Source organism: Anomalospiza imberbis, chromosome 1 (genome assembly GCF_031753505.1).
Source record: "Anomalospiza imberbis isolate Cuckoo-Finch-1a 21T00152 chromosome 1, ASM3175350v1, whole genome shotgun sequence".
NCBI classification, from domain to species: domain Eukaryota; kingdom Metazoa; phylum Chordata; class Aves; order Passeriformes; family Viduidae; genus Anomalospiza; species Anomalospiza imberbis.
Genome location: NC_089681.1, coordinates 78,225,184 through 78,251,724, shown reverse-complemented (window position 1 = coordinate 78,251,724; position 26,541 = coordinate 78,225,184). Strand labels below are relative to the sequence as shown.

Sequence of the window (26,541 nt, the reverse complement as noted above, 5' to 3'; positions counted from 1 at the left end):
TGCTGTATAGGATGTTCTAGAACTTCTTCTTAGATCAAGCAGGTGAGACTTAGGATTTAAAGGAAACTGTATGGAAGAGAAAGTGGAGACAGAGCTATACTCTGGGGCTGCCTGAATGGTTGTAAATGCTAATGGTGTAGGCACCTGAATTGCACCCCTGATGACCAAATGCATGGTAAGTTCTTAGCTGTTAATAAGAATGGTCAAAGTTGATTGTAAACACTAATTTTCAGGAATTTACATAATAACTCTTTTTTGCTCCCTCTGCCCTTTTTATCTCTGTTTTCTCTGCAGTAAGAACTTCACCTTTCCCTGACACCAATATATATTTTTCTTTCCTTTTATAAAAAGAAAAACGGGACTACAGACATACAACCTAATGAAAACTAGTAGACTGTATGCAGGTAATTCGAGTCTAGTTTTGCATCTGGAAGGGACGAGTTGCAAGTTGTGAGTTGTATCAACCTGTACCTTAATTCTACATAAGTTTTCAAAAGCTTGCATTTTGGTGAGGTTGATCCTCTGTAAGGGCACAAAATATCTGGCAACAACATAAAAAAACCTCCTCAGAGGCTTAACAATGAATTTACATGTCATAAATGATATAGATTTTTGAAAGGACAGTTTTTAATTTTGAGGTCTCTGGTAATATCAGGCATGGAGCAGAGGGTTGGAATAAACAACCTCCTTAGAGGTAATTATCAGTAAAGTCATCTAGTGAGATTAATGAAAACAGTGGTCATCAAGCAGAAAAGACCATCACAGTGGCATTCCACTTTCCCCACTCTGTCTACCTTTAATATCTTCTCCCGTGGCACTATTTTCTTCAGTTTTCTCTCCTATTTTGTGTTTTCATAAATCTTTGCATTCTTCTCCAAAGTTCATGAAACTGTATTATGCAGCACAATTTGATGTAGCAAGAGCCACACAGCCTAGCAAACTGTCATCACTTTCAGCTCTGTTCTGTCATTAGAAACAAAACCATATTGAAATTTACTCATAATGTTATACTTTCAATTATTATGCATATAAAATATCTACACATTGTATGACAGCATGAGGAAGTCAGCTTTATAAACTAATTATACTTTTAAACTATCAGATGCAAAAAAATACTGAAGATTTTTAGCAATATCACAAAATACTTCTCATTTGAAATTTTATTTTAGCAAAAAGCAATAAATTTTAAAAAAAATTAAGTGATGCATTTTCATACAGAAACTTCTTCCATGCAGTAGATTATTCTTAATTGTCACAAACACCTTCTCAGTCTTACAGTTTATTTCTTCTAAAAGATTATAAAAGTAGGGTCTGGAAAAATAATGCAAGGGTTGAAAAGTCGTGTTTTCTTTTCATTTAATGTAAAGATAACCATAAAAATATTTTATAATCTTGAGCAGTTTACTCAGATACCTCCTTCCTCCATACTGAAATGGTTCCTAAAAAATTGAAACTATTGCTTCTACAGAAAAAAAGACTATATAATACTTAAGAATCCAAGGAATACTTGCTAAAAACACCAAAACTCAGAAAAGGAATAAACCAAAATATTTTGTTAGCTTTCATTATGAATGCTTCATTACTTGCTGCCTGCTTCATGACTGATGAGGATACAGAGCTGTTGAGTCAATTTGCTATTTTAGAGGAAGAACTGATTAGAAACAATAAGGATGAAATTACTGTTAATGACTGTTAACTGGTGAAGAAATTAAGGTTGACACATCCAAGGCTACCTAAAAAAACAGATTTCCCGCCTTTTTAGATAATTCTGAAAGTATTAGGTCCCTGGAAGATTTGACCCTCACTATATATGCTACAGAGCTAGGATATTATTTCCTCTGGAAATTCCAAGGGAATGCAGACAGTTTTGGAAAACTCGTGAGATCCTTGAAGACTGAAGCGCTCTAGAGCAGACTATCCCTCCAGGTTTTTGACTGAAGAACCTTAGTAATTCTTCCAAGCATCCTCCATAATTGCTCATTACTTAAAATGAACTGATAAAATGAGGAAAGAAGTGTTGAAAGTTTTGAAAGGGAAGGTTGTTAAAGCAAGTATCCTAGTTGCTGCTAATTGAAGCCATAATTCTGTAGATGTAGAATCCATGAACAGGGTTCCACTACAATTCAGGAATTTCCTAAATGAGATGTTTAGAACTATGGAGGCTATAACTGGAAGGTATTCCTATTGACTATTATTTTCTAAATACTTTTTCCTGAATGTTTATTTTTGTCCACTGTTATAGAGAGAATGCTGGACTAAATGGGTCTTTGTTCTGATCCAGTACAACAGGTCTTACTAATCAGGTGGATCTTTAGGAACAAGATCTTTAAACAGTAAGGAATTTTCAATGCTAATTTTAATAAAACCGGCATTTTGGCGTAGCATTTTTTGCATTCTGCTGAAATCCACAGGAAAGAAATTGCTTTACTGTTGTCCCCCACTTGGTACGCTAATAAATAAATAATATATATGGCAGTGAGTGGTCTCTCAATCTCAGTGACTGCTGGTAAAATAAGAGGTGGCCTGCAAGCAGGAAGGTATTTTTAGTTGAAGGAACTGCAGCATGAAGTGTGATGTTTTAGCTGTAAGATGTCAGAAGCAAATCTTTATTAATTCTGACCTCTCTACATTATGCATCTTTCTGATCAGCTCTCTGGTAGTGCTGCTCTATCAGACAATGGAGCTTGGGATTCAGAGTAAATAGACCTGCCAGAGCAGTTTTCCACTGTGATTGGATCAGAGCCTGGATGTCATTCCACAGTTTCTTCACCATAAAATTCTTCTCAGTGTCTCCTCAGCCTTGCAAAAGGAAGTTAAACATATCCTGCCATGCAGCAATATTACAGTTTTACTTGTTGTGTAATGTTTTCACTGATGCTTTTTTCATCATCCTTTGGGCACAAACACTTGAGTATTTTAAACCATCTGTTAAATTAACATACTTTTTAAGAAAAGTATGCTTTCATAGCTCCTGTTCAGCTTCCTTTACAAAGTGCACAATTGCAAGTTGTGTAGTGTCTATGGTGTCTGCTCTGAAAGCCCCACCAATTAAGATTTGTGAATATTGAACAATTTTGTTCTTAAAATTCTGTTGATGTGAAATTAAGATTACATTCTTAAAACAGAAATGATGTCACTTTTTCTTTCAGCTTCAGAGAAATTTTATATTCAAGCTTAAGGACTATTTTGCATTTAAAAGAGATGCATGTGGAGGTTATTCATAATGCCATCCCTCTCAAAAAAACAGTCTGAATTAATTCATTTGGTCTCCAAGACAACAGCTTTAGCTTTCTTACACCAAATAAAGGTTCTAATTTATGTCATCTAGGTATCTTCAGGCATCATTGCTGATCTACGGTCTTTTGTGTCCAATCTGTCTGAAAAATGTCTGTGTTCCATAAACAAAGAGAAGACATGTCTATGTTGTGAAAGTAAGTGAACAGATGAAAGTGAGAATAATTAAAAATACTTTCTTTAAAAAGGTGGTAGTGATTTTTTTGTCCTCTTCATACTTCTGTTGATAATGTGAAAATGAGTCCTTTACACTCCTGACTCTCAGTTGATGTTCTTTTGTACAATGCTGAATGACCATTATGTTAGATTATCTATGAGCTCCTTAGGGTTTTGAGGGAAGCTCTGTTCCCTTGATTAGCTACTTCTGAAAAAGATCCAGTGTCAAGATCTGGAGTGCATACCCAGAATATATCCTTCCTTGTATGCAGCAGGAAATTAATATTGTGGGGTATTTTTTAAATTCATTGCTTTGTGGAACTTTGTAGAGAATGCCTAGAGGGTTTGGTGGTGGTTTTGGGGGGCAAGCATTGGGGTGTTTTTCAGGAGAAAAACCTGGGGTTTTGTTTGGTTGGTTTTGTTGGAGTTTTTTTATTGATTTTTGGTTTTGGTTTGTTTTGTTGGAGTTTTGTTGGAGTTTTTTCGTCGCTTGTTTTGTTTTGTTGGAGGTTTTTCATTGATTTTGGTTTTGGGTTTGGTTTGGGTTTCGTTTGGTTTTCTTTTGTTTTTTTAGCATGCTTTGACTGCATGACAACATTATTTGAATTTACTGCTTTCTTTACGTGGATTGGCAAAGTAGTATGATGGTTACTTTTACCTGGCTTTTTGGGGTCTTTTTTGCTCTTACTTTTCCTGTTATACCATAGTTAAGTCTACAGTAGAGAAAGTCAGTTTCTCTGCTATGACATTGTGATATTTTGTTTGGACTGTGTAGGCACTCGAGAAGCTAATTCAGTGGAGTGTGCTGGGGTGGCAATGCAGATTGCTGTGGAAGACAATCTTAAGTTCTCACTCATTCTTGGTCACAGCAGTCCTGAATTGAGAGTATCAGTTTTATCTCCTTTGAGTAATAATTTCTGTGCTGTGACTCTCAGCTTAGACCAGTGTGTAAAGAATATAGGGATTTGGGAGAAAATAAACCCCCTTGCTCCAGTGAGTCCTAAGGAATCAGAGGGACTGAGTGCAACTGGGCTTAATTTCTGATTAGAACTAGTTTGGAAATATAAGTCTGGTTATGTTCAGTAAGACCCCAGATGCATAAAGAATGTGGGCTACACTCTAATGCGGTCTGATTCACAATGAGAGAGTCACAAATAGTGAGTTTTAACCAACTAAACACTAAAAGTCTGGACGAATTGAATAGGAACTTTCAGGAACACAAGTTTACCAATAGTGCAGCTTATTGGAGCAACAAGTTATAGATTCTTTCAGATTGCTGGTAATAAATTTACTGCACATGCAAAATGTATGTATATAGCACAGTGAACAAGAGTTCCTGGATATACTCCAGTGCAGTTGGATGTGCAAATCTTATCACAGAGGTGTCCTCACTTTAGGGAGTAAAGAGGAGCAAGCCTCGTCCACTTGCATGCAAGGTCATCATATTCTCATCCTCTATCGCTGAGGATTTCAGATGCCAATTTACACTTTTGGAATAAGCAGAGGTGAGGGTATTATCAAATATTCAGTTACTGCCATCATAAATGGAAGGGGGAGGCAATTTATGAGTAAATGAAGGATATCAAGATTTACAAAGAAAGATTGCAAAGACTGTGTGTCTTGCACAAGGATGTAATGGAACTGGGACACATTTGATGCCCACACTTCTGCCTGGACAATTGCAGCAAAAAGGGCTTTCTGGTTTCTGCCTGACAACCTGTCACCACCTCAGCAGGTCATCATGTCCACAGAAATCCCATCATACCCATGGAAATCCCATCACTGCATATCTCATGAAAATCCCTTTACCACGTATCTAATTATATATATCATAGCTGCAGGTCTCATTCCCACACAGTGTCATAAAGTACATTTGGAGACCTCTGGAAGACAGATATTTACCAGTCCCAAAATGTACAGCTTATTAGGACAAATGATCTTTGAAAAGGAAAAAAGAAGGAGAAACTACATATGGATGCCAGTAGCCCAGCTCTTGGAGTAGAGGAAGGAAGATGAGAAAATTCCAAATAAATTAATTCATTTTTTTTCACACAAATACAACATTTGAAGTCCACTTCAAGGCATAATGATTATCATGATTCTGGATGCTATAAAATCATTTCAGACTGGGGAGACAATGGACACAGCACAGTTCAGGATGTGGTGGTAATTTGGCACAGCTGACAGTTTCCTGGGGAATAGGGAGGGTTGTGAGCTTTCACTTTTATTCACATATCTAGAAGAGTGCAATGAACAGGCAGTTCAAAATAATATCCTGTATAAGCCATGCAGAAAAGCTTGCCGTCTACTCCTGTGAATGTGTCTGAGGATGAAACTCTATTAAAAATGGACAAAGCAAAAAATTATAATTCATTTCTATTTTGAAGGGTCACTTTTCTTTTTGTGCTTGTTTACTTGTTTCTTTTTTGAGGCAAAATAGTGGATTCTATTAGTTGATGCCTTTAACTGCTCTCCACTCACCCCCCTCCAGTGAGGCCAAGCATTTCCATCCAGGAGGGATTTGCCTCTTTATTACTTGATCTGATATGAGCAGCAGCCCATGGAAAGGACTACAGTGAACCATATAATATCCTAACTATTAATGGGCTCAGAAAGCACAGTCCATGAAAATACACTAGTTCAAGCCTGAAAAAAAAATTAAGAGGTTTTACCTCATCTCATTGAAACGATGAATGAAAATGCTGAACCATTTCTACAAGACAGATGAACACTCTGAAGTGAGGAAAGATGGTCAGGCAGACTGCATGTGTGAAACCTATGGTTATAAAAGATGTCTGCAGTATCTTTCTGTATCAGTATTAGTGATGCTTATAATGCATTCCTGAATATACACATTTGCTTACAGATATAGATAGATTTGAAGGCATGTCATGCCTTATGGCTTTTTTCTTTAATTAATGGATTAGTGAAAAAGGCAGCCATAGGTCAGCTTCCTAACTTCACTAATGAAACTTGAAAAAGTTTGGTTATCTTTTGACAAATGTTCCTGTCTACATCAAATCCTCTGAACCATGTAAATTTTTATCCAGAGATGTGCCGAAGTACTTGAGAATAATTTAGGAAGCTGCTGAACTGTTACCCACTAGTTCACAGACAGAACTTCCACCTCTTCCTTTCTTTCCATTTTGGTAAATTTGGCTAGAAAAATTGTTAGCACAGTGGGGTAGGCTTGGCTTCACTAGAATATTTTGTTTATATTTCAACATGCTTTTTGCACTATAGTCACAAGTCCACTGACATACTTAATGGTAAGCCATGGAACTGCTGAGATGGTAATATAATACCACAGAATATCCAATATTACTTTGAACTGATGATGAACTGATCTATGTGAACCCTGCTTTAGCGTTCTCTTGGTAGACCAGTCCAGGGTGACTTTTTGGATTGTAGACCTTTTTGACTAGCAGAAATACTATGAAAAGCTGGCAGCTTGGGAAGCAAACACAACAAAATGCACCAAAAAATTTCCCATTCCGTGTCCTACTGGCATTCCCCGACCTTGACACAAGTATTGCAGTTACCAATGCTCTGGAAGCTGAGAGAAAGGTCAGTAATTCCTCACCAGGAAAAGAAGGGCTTCAGGGAGTGAAATTTGCATAGTAAACATTTAATTCACGATGCTCGCAACTCTGAGCCTCAAGCTCTCTGCCTGATAGTGCTGCAACTTCTTGTGTAGCAGGTACTGAAGTACTGTTTCTTAGGCATATAATTTTATTATATTTACCTTTTAATGTAGTGTTCTGTCATTGGATACTGTCTGACGAAGATTTTATACATGCAAGTACTTATATTGAATAGACCAATGAAAATTGTCTTTTCTCCAATTAGTTCTTATCAGGCTACAATAGTTATATCCTGGTTAGGATTTCCAGTTGAGTCACGATATATTTATCTTGAGGGGAAAAAATGCAAGAACATATGTTCTCAGTGTCATTAGTGATTCTGGACTTGAAATCATTTGAGGTAAATTCTGACAGACATATCTTGTGGAAGGAAGTTTTGAACCATCATATCAGCTTCAAACAATTAGCATTAAATTGAAGAATTTTTATTAAATTAAGTTTATGCTTTCAAAATAACCTATGAATTCAGAAGGGAGTTACATGAAGAAATATCTAGAGTAAATGATGCTGGTACTGTCTACCTCTTCAGCAAAATACATCAGGCTCAACAAACAGATAAAATGATCAAGGCTTAGAACAGGTTGAGAGTAATTCTTCATGGATGGCAAACAGATGCAGCAGAGATTCTTCCAAGAATAAAATTAAATTGTGACTGCATAGGTGGAGCTGCTGCATAGGATGAGATTCTTTACAAAGGCACTACTTCAAAATTTTACATAACACAAAATACCATTTTGCTGAAAAAATGCCAAGTGTAGGCAGTAGTGATTGTCTATATAACAAGAGAAGCTTGAAATATTTTATGATGTCCAGGCATGAATAGTGAAAACAAATGTTAGGTCTCTAAGCAGAATCTGATGTACCCAGATGGTAAAATATAGACCAAGTCCAATATTTCCCCACCAAACTGGGGCCAAATCTCTTACAAAACTAATTTATTTAGTAGAAAATGTTATCCATTAAGATAATACAAATAGCTCCTGTATGTAAAAAAAAAAACTGTAAAAATAAATAGGTGAAAATTAAAAGTCATAATTAAAAAGTTGCAATACAAAGCATACAGAAGAGAAAAAAATATAATGAAATGTCAATTGAAATAAATAACAGCTAAGAGCTTAATGTTTAGCAGAAATTCATTCCAATAAATATCCTAGCAACGTCATTCAAAAATTTCCTGTTGACTTCTTATAATATATATAGAAAAAAAGGAAAATATTAAATATACATGAAAATAACTTAAAAGCTAGTGAACTAAATGAGAATATTTTAGTCAACTTTATCAAATTTACCATGCTTTAGTGCAATCTTGTATGAAGCCTAGGGCTAGAACAAACAAATGCCCGTCTAGTCTAAATTATATAATTGGAAATTCTTTTATCACATTCTGTCATTTGTGATCATGTTTATACATTTATCAAGGTTTAACTTAAAAACATAAAGTGATGGCAAAGTCACAGTATTCAATTGCAATTTTTTTCTTCAATTAACTATAAAAATGTGTTTCTGATTCACTTTTGCTATTATATTCTGGCTAAACAGAGGGAATGTCCCTCTAAAATTTTTTGTCTGTTTCTTGCATCAGTGTTTACAGACCTTAATTAGTACTTAAATTAGCCTTTCATGGATTTGATAGGATAAATAGATTTATCTCCTTGTATCACTCATTTTGTGATGGCAATTTTTGAATATAAAATGTAATTGGCAGCTAAAATATTATTGATTAGAGTCAGCCTCAAAACTTTTTTGCCAGACACTGCTGAGAATGTTAGCTGTGTAAATCATGAGAAAAAGCTCATAGAATTCTTGATTCTTTGACTGATCAGCTTCTAATGTTGTTTCTATGACACACATATGCATCCTCATCTGAAAATTTGCAGATGACCCTAAACTGAGTAGTGCAGCTGACACACCTGAAGGATGGGATGCCATCCAGAGGGATGTGAACAGGCTCAAGAAGTGGGCATATTTGGACCTCGTGAGGATCAACAAGGCCAAGTGCCAGGTTACGCCCATGGGTCAGGGCAAACCTGCTATCAACACAGGCTGGGGGATGAATACATAGAGAGCAACCCTGTTGAGAAGGACTTGGGAGTGCTGGTGGATGAGAGGCTGGACATTACCCAGTCATGTGCATCCCAGAAACCAAACGTGTCCTGGGCTGCATCCAAAGCAGTGTGCCCAACAGGGTGAGGGAAGGAATTCTGCCCCTCTGCTCTGTTCTGGTGACACCCCACCTGCAGTGCTGTGTCCAGCTCTGGGGCCCCAGCACTGGAAAGACTTGGACCTGTTGGAGCAAGTCCAGAGGAAGCCACCAGGATGAGAACTGTGAGACAGTAGATTTAAATTAGATATTAGAAAAATATTTTAAGGTAGTAGAGCACTGGAACTGTGTGTCCAAATCAGTCATGGATGTCCCATCCCTGGAAGTCTTTAAGGCCAGGCTGGATGGGGCTCTGAGCAATTTTGTCCAGTGAAAATTGTCTCTGTCCATTACAGGGGGATTGGAACTAGATGGCCTTTAATGTCCCTTCCAACCCAAACTATTCTATGATCCTCTCATTAGTTTCACCAAAATCCAGATGCCACATGGAATGAATACATTCAAACAGCTATTGGGGTTTTTCAGTAAAATACTTATTCTAGTTTTGTAATTGTCCAAGCAAACAGAAGATACTTAGCCACTTCAGGCTCTTATTTGTGTCTCCATCCACTTGTCCTCATCACCAGTAAAAGACAAAAGAAATAGCTAAAAGTTCTTATCTATTGTATACAAATCATCTCATCATAAAGATTTCTTCCTGTTTATTCTTCAGCTCTATAAAAAGGTCAAATCGTTTTGCTTTAGAGACATTTATTTCTCAGAACAGTGACTTGCAGCTGCCACTGGGTAGCATCAATGTGAGATCTGTGGGTGGAACAGCTCCAGGTCACAGTCTGAATTTTATCGTAGTTTTTCATCCCAATTCTCTTATGTACCAAATGCTCATGTTATTTCTCTGCTTGTCATGTTGTGGATCCCAATTACCATTTTACAGATTTACAAAGGATCAAATCTCTTTTTAGGTTGTCCTCTAAGTTTACTGGACTGCAAGAGTATGATGAAATGTTTTTTCTTCTTGAGTAGCATGAGGATGTAGTGGGTTGACATTGATAGTCTACTAGCCACTCTCTCAATTCTTCTTGTCAACAGGACATATGGGGAAATAAAATGGAAATTCTCAAGGATTGAGATAAGGACAGGGAGATTGCCGACAGTAATTGCACTGACAAAATGGACCCAGCTAAGGGAAAATTAGTTTCATTTCTTGCCAGTTAAAAAGAGCTGAATGGTGAGAAAATAAAAAGAAAAAAATAAGTCATCTTCCCTCCATTCCCCCTTGTTTCCAGGCTCACCATCAGTCTTTCATTCCCAGTAATCTTCTCCTTCACTGAGGGACGCACAGGAATGGGAATGAGAGGGCGGTCAGCCCACATCAACTCCACTTTGCCAATCGCTTCCCCACACGCCTCCTGCTCCAGCCTGGAACACTCTCAGGGGCCTCAGGGAAAGCCCTGCCCGGCTGGACTCTCTCCCAGGCTGCAGGGTCATCCCTGCCGGGTCTCTCCTGTCCCCGTCCCTGCTTCTGCTGTCCCCTCAGGGCTCGCAGGGCTGTTTCTCGCTCGTTTTCCCTCGCTCAGCCCTGGCTGCCGGGCAATGTTTTGCCCTCCTTTGCACAGGGAGAGGCATGAAATCATGAAAATTCTATCAGCTATTGCTTTCTTACTCAGCTCTGTGTTGTGTTACTTCCCCATTGTATGGCACACAGGTAGGGATTGGAAAGCAAAACAAGGTGTATTTTAGAGAATTTTTTTTTGTCAGAAAGCAAGGATTTGTTGATACATTTAACAGGTTGCCCTGGATGAGTCTAATTCAAAGTAGAATAAAAATAATATACAGTGAGTGTTGTTGTTAACTGGTAATTTTATAGACTAGTAATAGTTTTTGGTCCAGGTGTCTCTGTCTTACCTTGATTGTACACTTTTAATCTCCTGCGTCTCTGTGTTAAGGAGTTGACAACTGAGGATAGAGAATCCTACAGCTTGATGTTGTTGTTGTTTATACTGATAAAATATTCAGATTGCCTGAAGACAAAATAAAATTAAGAAAAAGAACCTAAGGCAGGAAGCAAAGACGGAATATCAGGTCATGGAAGCCTTGAGTCTGAGTTCGCTTTATGGAGACTCAAGGTATTGCTCCAAGAAGGTGTTATCAGACAGCTACCTACTGCCAAGGCTCCTGAGAGTCAGAGTGAGTGCTGGTAAGCCCAAGGTTAATTATCCTTGATGCTTTGGCTAATCAATTTTCATAAGAAAATTTTGTAAAGTATGAAAATTAAGGGGTGGAAATTCTGCACTTGTAAAAACACATACTTAGAGGAAGCTTTTATAAGGAGACTGAAGATTGAATGAAGATTGAGGGTATATGATTTTGTGATGAATGTTTTTTGGATAGGTGTATGTAACAAATAAATAAGTACCAAACAGAGCTGCATTCATAAATGCCTGTGAGATAATTCTGCTGTCCTATAAAAAAGAAACCATCCTGGAACACAGTTTTTGGCACAACTAAGACTGATCAAGTTAACTAGATCCACAGTCTTATTTCTACATACCATACTTCTGCAAGCATGTGATGATACTTGCTAAAAAGCTGTTAAAGTGGCTTGTCATTTGTGGTTGAAACTCTTTGGCTTGTCCTAGAAATGTCTCATTTTATTTTTAATAAGTACACTTACTGCTTTTTGTAATTCTTGTTGTTTTGGAGGTTAGGTAGTTTTTAAATTGAGGCAAACCTATGAAACCATTGGCTTTGTCTACAGAGGACAGGTGTGCTGCATTTTGCAGCACAATGTGAACATGCAGTACATGAATTAAAAGCTTAAAATTTCATAGGTAAATTTTACACTGGGCCATCTCACCTATCTAGTAAATCTCTGCAGAAGAATTCCCAGAAAACAGTTAGAATATATGGAAAACCATTCTACTTTAAAAAAATTGTACATCATTGTGGATAGTTAACTTAGGAAGGCTACCACACAGAATGCTCATGTTTACAGCATATAGGATTTCCATACTTTTATTGCCATTGATGCTGCTGCATTGCATTTGATTGTCACACATGCACTATTCTTGAGTGATGTGTAGTGAGAAGTGTTTGCCAAATTTTGTGAATGAATCCTTAATAGAATAAGAACTAATCTTAAAATATTAGATTAAAAAGGTGGAAGAGTAAAGAGAGAAAATTTCCATATTTCTCAGTAATTTCTTTGAAGATAACTTTTCCTTAACTCCCATAACTCACTCATCCCTGATTCACTGACATTACTTGACTCTTTCTAGTAAAACAAAACATTCTAAAGATACTATGTTTCAGTTCAAGACATGAAAATAATTACTCTTGCATATTTCACTTCCAAGTGTAAGAATATGAAGTTAACCATATATACCAGTTTACAGTGCCAGTCTGTCTGTACCCTGATAAGAAAGGACAAGTAATTGGTCCCTGAGTCTAGAATTGAGTAGCCCAGACTGGATCACAGCCTGGGGCTTGCTGTCCCTAGAAAAGACTGGCCATGTCCACATTGCACAACACAAGAGTGTCAGCAAATTCTCCTTTAGCCCTAAAACTGGTGTTTTGGTACGTTTGTGTGAGTTGTGTCTGAATAAATGGGAGACTTGTGTTATTGCCCACCACGTTGCTCTCTCTGCAAAACACATTGGTGGTGTGCTATAAGCCTCAGATGTGGCATGGAGGCATGAAGGAGGTTTGAAGGCAGAAGCATGGCAGAGCTGTGGTTAAAAAGAATCAAAATTTATGTAGTCTCTTTAATTCTGCTTATTAAATCACACCCTGTTATGTACAATCTCTGTTGGTGAGATTCAGAACAGAGCTAGGGAGCAAGCTGTTAATTAAGGAACAGTCAGGAACCCTATGCTTGGATTCATTCTTTGGTCTTCTAGAAGTGTGCATATGTACAGGCAATATCTACACTGGCTTCCTTTACCTTATAAATCTCTGAAAACTTTTGTGGATTAGGTTCAATATTGTTTTGCATTTTTTTTTCCCACTGATCAGCTCAGCCTTTTTGAGTTTCTAGGATTTTAAGTCTGAGTCTATTTTTATTATTTATTTTCCTGTGGTGGAAGGCTGAAGTAAAATAAGCCTTGCAAGAAATATCTATCATGGCTGCCTGCTCCCTGATTATCTCTGTGGACACTATCTTACAGTTATAAATGCTTTTCATCTTTTGATTTTCATAGGGTTCTTTTGAGGTTTTGTTTGTATTTTTTTGCAGGGTTGAATCCTTTTTTTATAGGAGGAACTTAGACTAGCCCTCTTCTAAATCCTGCAGTTATTTAGTCAAATACAGGATTGACAGCAATTTGTTTAAAATAAGTTTTGCAAAACATTTTCCTTCTTAGTAATTACAAACCACTCTCAGCACTGCGGCTCCTATGCTACAGCAGTGCCATTTTTGGACAGTAGCTGTAACTATTAAGAATTAATATTTTCCAATAACTATTTGATCCAAGAATCTGAAACTGTGATTACCAGTGCAGGCTGTTTATATCAGAAATTTCTCGTCTGGTCTTCCCTGATCTCTCTTCTCTAAACTATCAGCTACAGTGAATAGAATGTAGTTCTAGGTATAATAAGTTCTCTAATGCATCTGCTTCAACAAACCTTGCTTCAAAGTTTTAGAAAGGGTCAATTAACCCACCTTGACTAAAGTGGTATGTATGTATAAAAGTTTTAAAAGAGTTTTCTTCCGTCATTTTTTAGTGCATTGGGAAGTCTATGAGTAATTCCACTTTTGACATTAAAAGGGATGTTGTTCAGTCCGTATTTCTTCCCTTTTTATTTTTTTATCCTTTTTAATCAATCAAATTTGTCATTAAAATTTTTATTGCCAGTATTTTTTGGTGCCTCTGTGACAGTACAATTGAATTCTGTCAACTGAATTTTATATTCTGTTGTCAGCTTCCTTGTGCTGGTAAAGATATCCTGGAATCAATCTTTAGCATTTCACTGCCTTTCTACATGAGTTGTCCCAGAATTAGATTTAGTATTTGACATGTTTTTGATGCACTGTAACCAATCCATCTCCTGCAAAAGCTACGTATGTCAACATTTTAGGCTTTAGCTTCACCTTTGCATGTACCTGCAGTACAAAGGGTACCCATCAGGTGAGCCAAACCTTTCCTCTGTATTTTGGGGTAAATACTGCTATGGAACTTCAGCTATCATTTTGACCTGCAGTGAATGGTTTACAATTACTCAGAGCTCAGTTCTGTTGAATATTTTATGAATGTTCCTCTCTCTTGAAGATTTCTCACGAACATATTTTTGATTGTACACTAAGTGGAGTCTGTATGACAAGTTTCATTTTTAAGTCTTTCAATGCTTTTCCATGTACTTTTCCAAAACTGTTTTAAGCTTTACAAAGCATGGCCCTATTTCCATGGCAAAATACTACTCAAGTCTGCTAAATTCCATATTAAAATTATTTATGTCCTTGAAAACATGGTTTATCAGCATTATGAATACTCTATGGAAATACTAATGAAATATTTTTGCCTCTCTGTATTGCTATGTGTCTTTGTTATTTCTCTGTGATTCCAACTGATTTTTTTTTGGCTTCCTACCAAACTTATAATATGGCACAACACCACTCTGCAGCTTGTAAAATTTTAATTTCTTTATATAAAATCTTCTTGCTGTTGTTTTCTTGGTCTGATGATCCCAGCTAGAATCTGAATATAAATTAGGATTTCAGAAGCCATCCAAATATGTCTGTTAGTTGATCCAAATGCTGATATAAATAAATGTGAAGTTTTCCCCCATTTGGAAGTTACATGCAAAATAGTATATATCAAGTCCATTTTGTTCTTTACATCTCCATAGGGCAGCCTGAAAATTGTGACAAAATATTTAACTTGACTTTCACTACTTTATTCAGGAAGAGGGAGGAGAGAATAAGGTACTGTGTTTCTAAACAAGGCAGACTGACAGAGTTTTCTTAGAAAATCTGGATAAAAGAAAGTTCAAAAAGTTGAAATTAAAGAAAAAAAGGCAAGTGGGTTTTGCTTAAGATTGCTTAAGACATTTAATTGTAGACTGTTGAATTTATGCCAGAAAACCAACTTTTTCCCTGGTGATGGTTTCTTGCTCTCTTTGCTTGTTAGGAGATCCAGAGATCTACATGAACAGATTTCATATGTGTTTAAATTATTTCTTGTTGTCTGTTGGGTTCCAGTTGTAACTGAGTGTTCCTTTTTGATTTTATTATCTATATTTTTCACCTTTTTGCTTCACGGAGTGCTACTCTTTTCCCACATGAGATTCTGGTGTCTTGCAGGTATAAGTACATTCCTAGATGGTTTTTAATATGGAGATCATAACTTAGCTTATAAGGATGATAAGCTGTCATCTCTTAAACCCAGGAAGCTTTAAAGAAACAGAAGAAACAGAAAAGGAGCAATAGCAATGTATATGTTATAGCTTAAGAGCAAAATAACTAATTACCAGCTTAATAATCAAAATTACCATACCAAAAGTTTTCCATGACTTACCTTTTACCCCGTTGCATACTGTATACTTATGGTAGCCTTGGCTGGTTCAAAGGAAACTGCTATTATGATTCAGTGTAGGCAAAATGGAATTTAAGAACATACAATTGCAGCCTTTTGATGTGGGTGTTTCAGTGAAAGGTAATATTAAGCTCTTGCTAGGGCTAACTTGGTCCCACAAAAAAACAGTAACTGCAAGAAGTGTTCTCATGAATCAGCCATTTTGTTAAAAGTATGTTTTAGCAGAGTGGTGTTGACAAGATCCATTTCAGCTGAGTGAGAATACCAGCTTTTACTGATTGATCAATGACCTATCCTGATAGAATAAATCTGTGAGCAACAGGATGGCAATGACTGACCCTACAGTCTGTGTATGAAAGTATATAACTTGTAGTCTACATTATTAGTAGCATATGGTACGACACCAGGTGGGTCAGGAATCATTTCTTAGCGTTTATCTGGAAATATAGCTGGATGGAACATCTTGTGATAGGAGAAAGCAGGGAAAAATGATGCATGAATTTCACAAACAGGATCATAAGCTGTCAGGCAATGATAGCAGTGTGCAATATTAATATATGCATCTCGCATGGGGAAGTGATAAATGAGACAGCCCTGTGACAAATTGCATAGGCATGTAATAAATAAGTTTACCACATAACTCTACAATTTATCAGATACCTTTTGCCATTACCTGCCCAATAATCCATCTCTCGGGGATTTATTTTCACAATCCAGATTTCCTCAGCAGCTTGAAACACCCTACTTCTTTTAAAGTTCAACCTGTCAAAAAAAAAACTTTTCCCGTGTTCTCCCTACAATGAGCTAGCCTGGGCTGTTGAATATTAATAGCTTTGATATATGTGACAATATCCTCACATTTCTAACATATATTAATTCTGAATTCTAAAATATATTAATTCCTGCACTTAACAATGGGCCATGTAACTCTTTATTCTAATAAAATCTGTTGCATATGTTCTTTGAAACTATTTTGGTTTTCTATGTGTTTTTCCTTCCGATTGCAGTTAGCCATGTACTGCTTCAGCTGTATTTTTGTGGATTTAAAATAAATGCAATATTCTACTTCTTAAGGAATGTGGCCAACTAGCTTTGCCTGCTAAATTCATCTCCCCAAATTTATCAACACCCCTTCATATCCCAATTAGTCTGAAACACCAACTATTTCTAATAATAAATATACATCCATCTTTCACCTTTGCTTTCTTTTCACTGAAGAATTGCTTCTAGAAAAGCTCAATGCCAAAAGCTTGTGTGGATTACTGACTTCAAATGTGTTACCTCATAATTATTACAAGCAAATATCATTTAACAGGTAAGGATATATTTGAGCAGGAGATGATTTAAAAATGCTTAGGCAAATTATAATTTTCATTTATAAGTGATGTGGTTTTGTGAGCATGGTTTCTTTGTAACAAAATTGTAGGTCTTTTTCAAGGAGGCATTTTGGCGAGGCAGTTGTAAGCATTAATGAAATTTCTCAGAGTGTGGTTTGTTTGGTTTTTTTCCATTTTGAATATCCCCATTTTATCCACTTTCTTTGAAGGTTACTAGGAAGTCTGTCACAGTGTCCTTCCTGGATGCACAAATGTTCTCTACTGTTTGTTTATTGCTTGTTTGGGTTTTTCATAACTAATATTGTGAAAATTGACTTATTTTAGAAATTTCTGATAAATGGTTCGGTGTCATATTTTAAGAACTAATAGCTCAAATTTATTGTCTGATCAACTCCACTGCCTCAAACAAAAATTATTTTCTTCAGAGTTGATGCTGTGAAAATTTTTTAAACCTTATATTGATATCCTCATTTGGGATGAAATGAAGCTCTAAAAACTGATAGAAGCTCATGTGTCTATGAAAGGAATGAAAATGAAATTTTCATTATTAACTTATTTTCCCAAAAATGGTTAAGAAACCCTATGGTAGTTCAAGGTTCCTATGATTTTTGACATTTTTGTCTTAATTTTGTAAGACAGAGATATACAGATAAATTTATTTTAAGTCACTTGTAAGTGGTTTTTGTCTGCTTTTCTACCCTGTATGGTTGGATTAGTGGAATTCTACTATTTTGATTTTATGTAAAAAATTTCTTAAAGGAGAAATTGAATAAAAGCACATGAACAAAAATAAATTTGGATAAGACTGTCTGTATTAGTTTCTCTCACTCTTTTAGACTCTTGAAATCTATCCAAAATCATACTTTCCTCTACCTATATATAAAAGAATTATTTTTTAGATTTTTTTCACATTTTTCTGCCTTTACCAATGGAGTAATGGTAAGATCTCTTTTAAGGGAACTTGCCATCTCCTGACACCATGATTGACAAATTATAATAGTTTTTAATTTACTGGGTTTTCTGTCTTAGTAACAATTTCTACTTGACTTTATGGGCAGCCATGAGTCATCCTTCAGGATAACCAACAGTAACTACCCAGAAACTGTGTGTGCCCATGTGTTTTATGTTCATAAAGATAAGAAACTGCAATAAAGTGCATAAAGTAAATGCTTCTAAGTTACTTGTCCTGAAACATTTCACTCAAGCAGTCTTAAAATCTTGAAGCTCAGTGTATGTTTAGTGTTTGCTCTAAGTACTGTGTGTTACTTCTTGATGAAGGATGTGCTGTGTCCAAATGACGGCCTGTCACTGTGATGTGGAGGTCACTCTAACTCCTCTTTGGCAGGGTTTGCAACATATAGGCATTCAGCCAGCACAATGTTAAAAGGTCATAAAATAGGAATTAATTAAGTTTATCCAAGAGTGGGCTGTTCCAAATGTTAAGCTAAAGCTTGGCAATATTCTTGACATACTATTCTTCTTGTCTCTCGTTTGGCTAGGCCACCATACTGTAAGCATATTTTACTCACGGCAATACCAAAATACGTCCTTCTGGCCAGATATAAACTAAACAGAACAAGGTGTTTGAACTAACTTATTCAAAGGGATTTTTTTGATTGCTTACATGGTTTTGGTGCTTTTAATATGTAATGTCTAGGATCAATATTCCAAACACAGCTACCTTCAGTGAGAGGTGGGCTCAACAAGCTTTTCGAATTCTCTTTGTAGGGATTCAAAGTCTGCCGTGTTCATAATTCATGAGATGTAGCTGTTGCAGTAATATTCTCTTTTCAAAGGCTAGTGAGCATTCATAGAGGTGTGTGCTGCATATGGTCTGCAGACCTGGCCCCTTTGTGAACTCTGGGACTTCTGTTTCCTTTCCTACCTCACACATGGATTTTCTACTTTGAAATCTCAGGAGGAGAGATGGATTTCATTGAAATATACTGCAGAAACCAGCTGAGTTCTCTACTCCAAAAGGGATCAGAGCTACACTTCTGTGTCTCTGGTTTAGCTTAGCCAAGCACCACTTGAGGCTTTTAGAGAGAGTTTTAGTATGGAGAGGGTCAGAAAACCAAAGCTAATTCTCTTGTGTCCTAGGCTGTAGTGACTTATATCACCCTCATCCTTTGTCTTGTCAGTTGTAGGTAATGAAAGCTTTCTATGTCCCAAAGTACAGCTTGGGTTTCTGTCTGTTTCTTACGATTTTTGGTTTATATGTTGGGGCAGAATTTAAATAATATGAAGCATGATCTTGAAAATAACTTATTATAGATTTCCGTTAGTACTACCACTGAGGAAAGTAATGTCTTTTTCTTAGTGTGCCATTTATCTCTGAGTGCAGTGGCTCAAAGCAATTTTGTGCTCTTCTCATGTCCCAGGCGTCCTCATATGGATTTCTGCTTCTGCTAGTAGGATGGAACTCCTAAACACAACCTTGATGCTTTGTCTTGGTAAGTGCTACTTATTGACTGCATGAGTATTTGTTCTTACAGCACAGGGGCAAGGTCAAAATTATGTCCTACAAAGCAATCCTTCCACTTGTTAGTTTCTTTCAATATCCCATGAACAGAAGTTTAAACTTTCTGATTAAGAACATTTCATTATTGATTGAGAACCTATCTAAACAGTCTGAACCTTCACCATAGAGTTTGCTGAGAACTTGCGATTTCTGAGGACACTGAACAGTAGTAAACAGAATTTTCTTGCACACCCAGAGATCATTAGCAAAGTTAGAAAGAGAAAGAGCTTCACAGTGGATTGTGTAATAAATATAATAATTTGTGCAGAGAAGAAAACATGAATGGTATTTTTATTCAGACCAATCAGATTTAATATCTTTATCAATCAGTAAAATATTATTTTCAAAATAGTATTTTGAAAGCCTTTCAAAATATGTCAGAGGTATCAGAACCTCTTGCTTTGTGCTTATGTCAAGAAAGATGGCAGCAGGCTCTTCTGGGGTTTTCAGGAGATTTTAGAAATCAATATTTTTTCATGTGCTTCTATTAGTTTTTGTGTCATTTATAGGTACTAGAAGGGGCATGACTTTAGGAATGAAATATATTTCCATTATTTAGCTGGTGTAAATATGAAGTACATTGAGAGAAAAACAAAGCAATTGCTTTTTGGTTTATACTCTTCCCTTTACACTACCATTGCTTAAAGTAGCACGCAGAGAGTATCCTTCTTAGTTTCTTGTTATTTCTATTGAGTTGGCCAAGTTTCACCAATTACAGCAGACTACTGATGTGGGGGAAAAGGAAGCAAATATACTTTAACTAAGATAATTTCCATTTCTGTATTTCACAGTCATAAAATCCCAAGTAAAAGATTTTTGAGTACTTTGATTCAAATTTTGTATATCTATGTTTATAATAAAATTTATTCTTGCAGTTTCATCTAAAAAAGTAATGCACCTGATTCAACCTAATATGTGAACATCTGTAGTCTGTAAGTCATGTATTTTTTTCTGATTTGGACTTTGGAACATTTGCATATGCAAATTTGCATATCATTTATTTCTAAGCTTCTGAACTAATTTATATCCATTGAAGATCTAGAGTATATGCAGAAATATTTGAACCGTATTATTTTTTCTTTGTTTCTTTTGAATTTGTTCTGCTACATGCCTTTAATTAAAAAACAATCAATGCCATTAACTTGAAAGAAAAATAAAATATACTTGTTCATATATTGAATGTGTTAGCATGTGAAGGCATCTTTTTATGTCGATCCATAGAGTTTTTAATATCCCCTTTATATTTCATTTGGTCTGTATATTTTTAATCAACGAGAAGAAGATTTTAATACCATATTTTAGGTGTTCTTACTTGTTTTGTTAGTAGTACTGTAAGAGATAGAGGGGGAATAATTCTCATGCATTCTTAAAGTAAAGGTAATGAGGAGTTCTGGAAAATACAAATCAGTGCCTGAGTGCTTACTTTTTTAAATGCTATTTGTATGCAGTACTCTTTGTTAAAATTGTGTTTATAATAACTTAAAGAAATCTCAATTTGCTGCCAGGGAGCATGGAATCAGATTTAGCATCTATTTAAGCTACACTTTACTTTTATGAGGAGGAAAATAATGCATACGTACATTAATACATGCTTTTTGGGAGCAGGGGTAGTAGAGGAATAATTTGTTCACTTCAGTTCCAAAGATGAATCCTCTATTTAGCTCTATAAGCCAATATTTTTTCTTATCTAGTCACATGCGTAGAAGTATCTTTTGTAGTGGAAAATGGAAAAATATGATAGCTTCTGAAGGAGCATATTGATACCTCCTTTCTTCTGTTAGTAAAGTGGCTCTTTGTAGATGAGATTAATGTAGTATTGAGTGGTTGTTGTAGGTTGGGGTGGATTAGTCAGGGATTTTATTAATGTTAGTCAGACATGTTCCTTGTACCCCTATTCTCCCTCACAATGGTTTGATCCAGGTTGTTTTCTCCAAGATTTCCCGCAGCTGCCCGTTACTTTTCTTGGCCCCAGTCAGCTCTCAAACGCCCGGCTTGGGCGTCTCAGCTTTTCGTCGGGGCCAGGGCTCGCCACAGTTCCCGGGTGCTTTTGCTGCCACGGTCCGGGGTGGGCTGTTGGCCACGCTTCGCCATCAGCGCGAGAGAAGAAACAAAGAGGCAGGGAATTCGTCCAAATCCGTTCACGTGGTAGCTGGATGCTTTATTGGCTGCGAGAGCTGCAGTGGAAAAGCTGCAGCCGCTACCAGCTTCGCACGGGCGCAAATGGCCTTGAGCATGCCGAGGAGTGGGATCAAATAGGGAAGGGACAGGGCGGACGGGGAGCTCTCCCACCCAATGGGTACAGACATCGTGGTGATGACGTGTACTACAGCGACCAATGGGAACACGGCAGGGGCGGACACGGGACTTTGGGGTGAGTGGGACAACGAGAACGGGAAGATGGGCATGGAAATTGCAGGAGTAGGGGAAAACCCGGGGGATGCACGAGGGTACAGAGAACTGGAAAACTAACAAAGAAAAAACCCATAATTTGAACCCAAACCCAGGATGCAACAATTTCCCACAGTTCAGACCCACAGTTACCTGTCAATCATCTCTCTCCTCTCAGGGTTTCTCCTTACATGGTTCTGTCAATCAGGGGTTGTCACTCCCTGTTGGGGTGTCAACCTTGTAACCACTCCCTGCATCTTCATGAAAGTTCTGTGTCAATCACCTTACCTTTGTATTCCTATTTGTCCCCAAATGCTGTACCCACCTCTGTTATGTCTCCATTGGTTGTGAAACCCTATCTCAGTTTAACCCCATAGGGTGAGACAGATTTCCACCCCTGTCCGCCCACTCCCTATTTAATGTGATGCAATCTTTTGTTCAGGGCCATTTTGCCTTACACTGATCTGAAAGCCATCCGCTCAGACCACACATGGGGTAATAAAGGTTCTCAGTTTCGCAGGCAAAGTGTCCTTCTCTCTTCCCCTCACTTCCTCTCCATGTTGAGCCACCAAAGCTGCTAACCCACACCGGGATACTCTGCAACCCTGGAGTGCCTATAAACGTAGCAGCTACGGCCTCACAAAGAAGTGCTAGCCGGCACTTTAGCTGCTTGAGGCCGTAATGAGCAAACGCCACAAGTGGTATCTTTGGGTGATATTAGTAGATATATTCCCTGTAAAACCCTTTTTATCTACTCATAGGGTAGAGTAGTAGTGGCTCAGTCACTGTCACTCCAAATAAAACACTAGAAAAAAATATTTTCACAAAATAAAAGATTGGTGGCATAATGTATTGCTGGAAGGTGTGAAGATGATATTAACTGTGAGATAAAATGATCATGAGACTTTGAAAGTGAAACTGATCTTTGCTGGGTATTAGCATATCCATTTGAATCTGTCAAACCTGAACAAGGAGCAGTCACTTCCTGTCAAAGAGCTACCTCATTCTCCCATAACAAAGTAGTAAAATAATCAAAAAAGCCCTATGGTATTTCTGAACAAAGAAATGGCATTAAGAATAGTTTAGTTGAGGAGGTAAATGAATTTAAGTAGAATATTTCTATTGTGAAAACATAAGTTAATTGAAAGAAAAGAATGCATGACAAGTTTTGCTAAAATTTTTCTTTCACTTGCTGGTAATGGAGAAAATACCTCCTTGAGAACTCTAGCAATCCTTTCATATGTTTTTCTAGACAAAAGAATTTTCTAATAAGAGAGAAGTACACTCATTACTTTTGACTGAAAAATGTAATTTAAAGATTACAATTGTAGTTAACATGGAAATTTGACAGAGAATCTCTTAAGTAGGTGTAAGGGATATACCAGTTCTGTTCTGAACAAAATTAATTTGGAAATACCCTCTGTGTGTAAGTGGATCAACAAAAGTACAGTCACTGTTACTTTCCATACTTTCCATACCCACCCAAATTCTTTGTAGATGATCTGATCTCTCAGGGTCAGCTTGTATTAACCTTTACTGAAAGTGAAATCTTAGTCTGTTGCCACCAAAGTGTAGTGTTTAAGGGTGGAGATAGCACCACACTGAACAACCTTTCTGAAGACAGTGATAAGATCCTCCTTTATTCTTATCTTGACTGAAGAAGGCCAGCTCTCACCACCTTGCCTCATGTCCTCAAGTCCCCCTTTACCACATTGCTAGCCCTCTCTTGTAGTCACTCCCTTTTCCCAAATATTTTTTAATACTTTGGAGCCCAAAATGACATAATATTCCAGATGTGGTCCAGTGGTGCCAAAAAAAGGGAAAGTGGTGGCAATGCTTATGCTGATGCAGCCCAGTATGCTGTTGTTTCATCATTGCAAGATACTATTTGACGCCTGCAAATTTCTAAAAGTATAGCTCTCAAATCCAAATGTCTTATATCAAAGTGGTGCATTGTGTTCATCTTTCTGTAGGCAAATGAGCCATACTTAAGGAGAGAACAGCTCTTCTTCCTTCACCGTTCAAAAGGTGATTCCTTTTGACCAATTGCTGTCAAATTGTTGTACCAGAGTAAGAAGCACAACAAGGCTTCCTATTGTGCCTGCAAACAGCTAGGTATTTAAGATTGGAAGATTTCACATTTGTATGGAAAGAAGCAATGAAATGACACCTGCTCTGTCTGAAGATGGCAGGACACAAAGCAGTGAGTTTTATATTTGCATGGGCTGGTAGAAAATTGCTGAAAGTCCTTGCATGAATGTAAACCCATATATAAAGTAGGACCTACTTATAGACAACTGCTATCACTTCTAAATAAAAGCAAATATTTTTTTTCAGTGATAATGTTTGGGGATGTAGTTGATAATACCCTTCAGGTACTAATGAGCTCACATATTATTTTCTTTTGGCAACATTTTCATAATGCCAAAATATTTTTATAAGTTATATAACATCTTAGAATATAACAGCTAATTTTTGACGTTTTGACAAGATAAACACATTAGTCCTTGACTGTAGAGGCGATCATAATGTGAAGGAGAAAAAAAAAGTGTGATACTTCTAATAGTGGGTGGATTATAGTGTTAATTTTGAGAGAAAGTTTTAGTACATGATGTAAGAGAACACCCAAGGATCCTCCTAATTAGTACAGGGAGAGCTCATTCCAAACCTGTCAGAAAAAGCTGGTACATAGTCCTTTTGGATATTCTGTTTTTTAATGATGCTTTGCTGAAGGGAAAGAGGGATGAGAAAGCACAGAAATAATGTAAAAAATCCCTGCATGAGAAATAAATGATACACAATATTAATGCATCAGTTTCAATGAAATATTGCTTCTTTTCTTCTTTTACTCCCAAAATCTGCAAAAAAAGTTGCTAGTTTTCTTTCAAGACTCCAATAATCTTCCACTTGCAGAGATACAATTGTATTCTCCCTCAGACCTATTTAGGAAATACACTGATGTCAGACAAGTATTCACACACTCTTTCCATTATTTATGTAAGACATGCAAATACTTTGCAGTAATATAGCCTCTAGAATTAAGTGTGTTGGTTTTAAATACAACTAGTTCCTTTAAGCTGTATTGTAATAGCAACTTTCTGTAGCAGGAGAGATATTGATTAATATCTTTGTTGATCTTTCATATTAAGCCATTGTTCTAGCTATCTTCATAATAAGGAAATCATGGTATAATAACTGACTTAGTAAACAATCAGTAAATTAATTTTACTAAATTTAGTTTAGTGAATAATTAGTGAATTCAAATAAACTGATAATCTGACAATTAGAGGACACAAGAAACAGCTGAGCTTGTGAGACCTTTGCTTAATATTTTTATGGTTGTCAGTAAGTAAAAAATTAAATGTTGCATCTGCTCTGTTTTGCAGTTTTGATGGATTTTATAAACACTATTGGCAGAAACCTATTGGGTTTTATGATTACTGAGAAGTAGAAGTAGAGAAAAGCAGCTATTCCTTGAAATCAAGAGAGGTGAAAAGGTGGCATTTAAATTGATTTCTGGGTGTTCTTTGAGTGGGCTGCAGTTAATATGCTGGCTCCTGAAGCCAAGGCTGGGAAGAAACAACGGCATGGTATGAAGTCCTCGGTAATTAGTAAGAAGCTGTGATGGTGCAGCTTGCTTTGGAAGTAAGGGAGTGTATTTTATTAGGTAAAAATGATGCCTTAAGTTTTAACATTCATATTTTTCAGATTCTGTACTGCCTTAGTGTGTAAATCTGAACTTCATATAAAGTGTCAGCAAGTTCTCTTCACAGTTTAGTTAAACAAAACAATCATTTTCCAGACTGAGGGACAGAGGACACCATTGCAGCTTTGAGCTCAGAAAGTGTAAACAACAGGGAATTGAGGTGAGCAATCTGGGAGGATGGGCCTTCAAACCTGAAGCTGTAATTGGACAATTAACCCCAATATAGAAATGGACCAAAACTCATAAAAGTGTGAAAACTCATGACCTGTCGTCCATCTTGGGTGTAGCCTTGGCCAGGATCTTGTACTGCCCAAGGTGTATCCTTTGAAGGCATTTTTAATAAATACCTACTTTATTCCTTTAACTCTGTCTAGCCTCTGTTCCAGGTAGCCTCTCAGGCATCAATAACACAAGATCACTGAATTTTTATGATTAAATTTATACTTGCTTAGACAGAACTTGGTAAAGACAAAATAATTTTGAATTTCTGTTGGTTTGGGGTGGTTCCCCTTCTCTTAGCTATTGCAGAAGGATGAGTTTATATTCCCTAACAGTGTTGTGGCATTTTGCCCTGCTTTTTTATTGCCATTCATGTTATTTATTTTTCTGCTTGTCATTTGCTTAGTAAAATCTTGTCATCAAGTTCTTTGATTTTGGGTTTTTTTTTGAGATGACGAACTTTTTTTGTAAAGATGCCAGAAGACAACTGGGTTTTCTGTGATGCTGACAAGATTTAAAAGTTAGGCTGCTTTCAGAAACATAGGAACTGAAAATATGTATTTTATTTTGGGTAAAGATATTTGGATGATGCTTTGACCTGAGGGCTTTGGACTGTTATGAGCAGAAGATCTAGCCAGTCTTAGG

The 26,541-nt window shown here is 36.8% G+C and overlaps 2 long non-coding RNA genes across 2 annotated transcripts; one reads left to right on the top strand and one right to left on the bottom strand.

Annotated features, from left to right (window-relative positions):
• Positions 1-1,344: 1,344 nt before the first annotated feature.
• LOC137480185 (uncharacterized) lies at positions 1,345-11,237 on the bottom strand. The gene is made up of 3 exons (XR_011002744.1): positions 11,101-11,237; positions 5,932-6,096; positions 1,345-1,994 (listed from the first exon to the last, which is right to left on the bottom strand). It is a non-coding gene; the product is annotated as an uncharacterized lncRNA (long non-coding RNA).
• Positions 10,836-22,946, top strand: LOC137480135 (uncharacterized). The gene is made up of 3 exons (XR_011002729.1): positions 10,836-10,924; positions 19,444-19,515; positions 22,733-22,946. It is a non-coding gene; the product is annotated as an uncharacterized lncRNA (long non-coding RNA).
• The last annotated feature ends 3,595 nt before the right edge of the window (positions 22,947-26,541 follow it).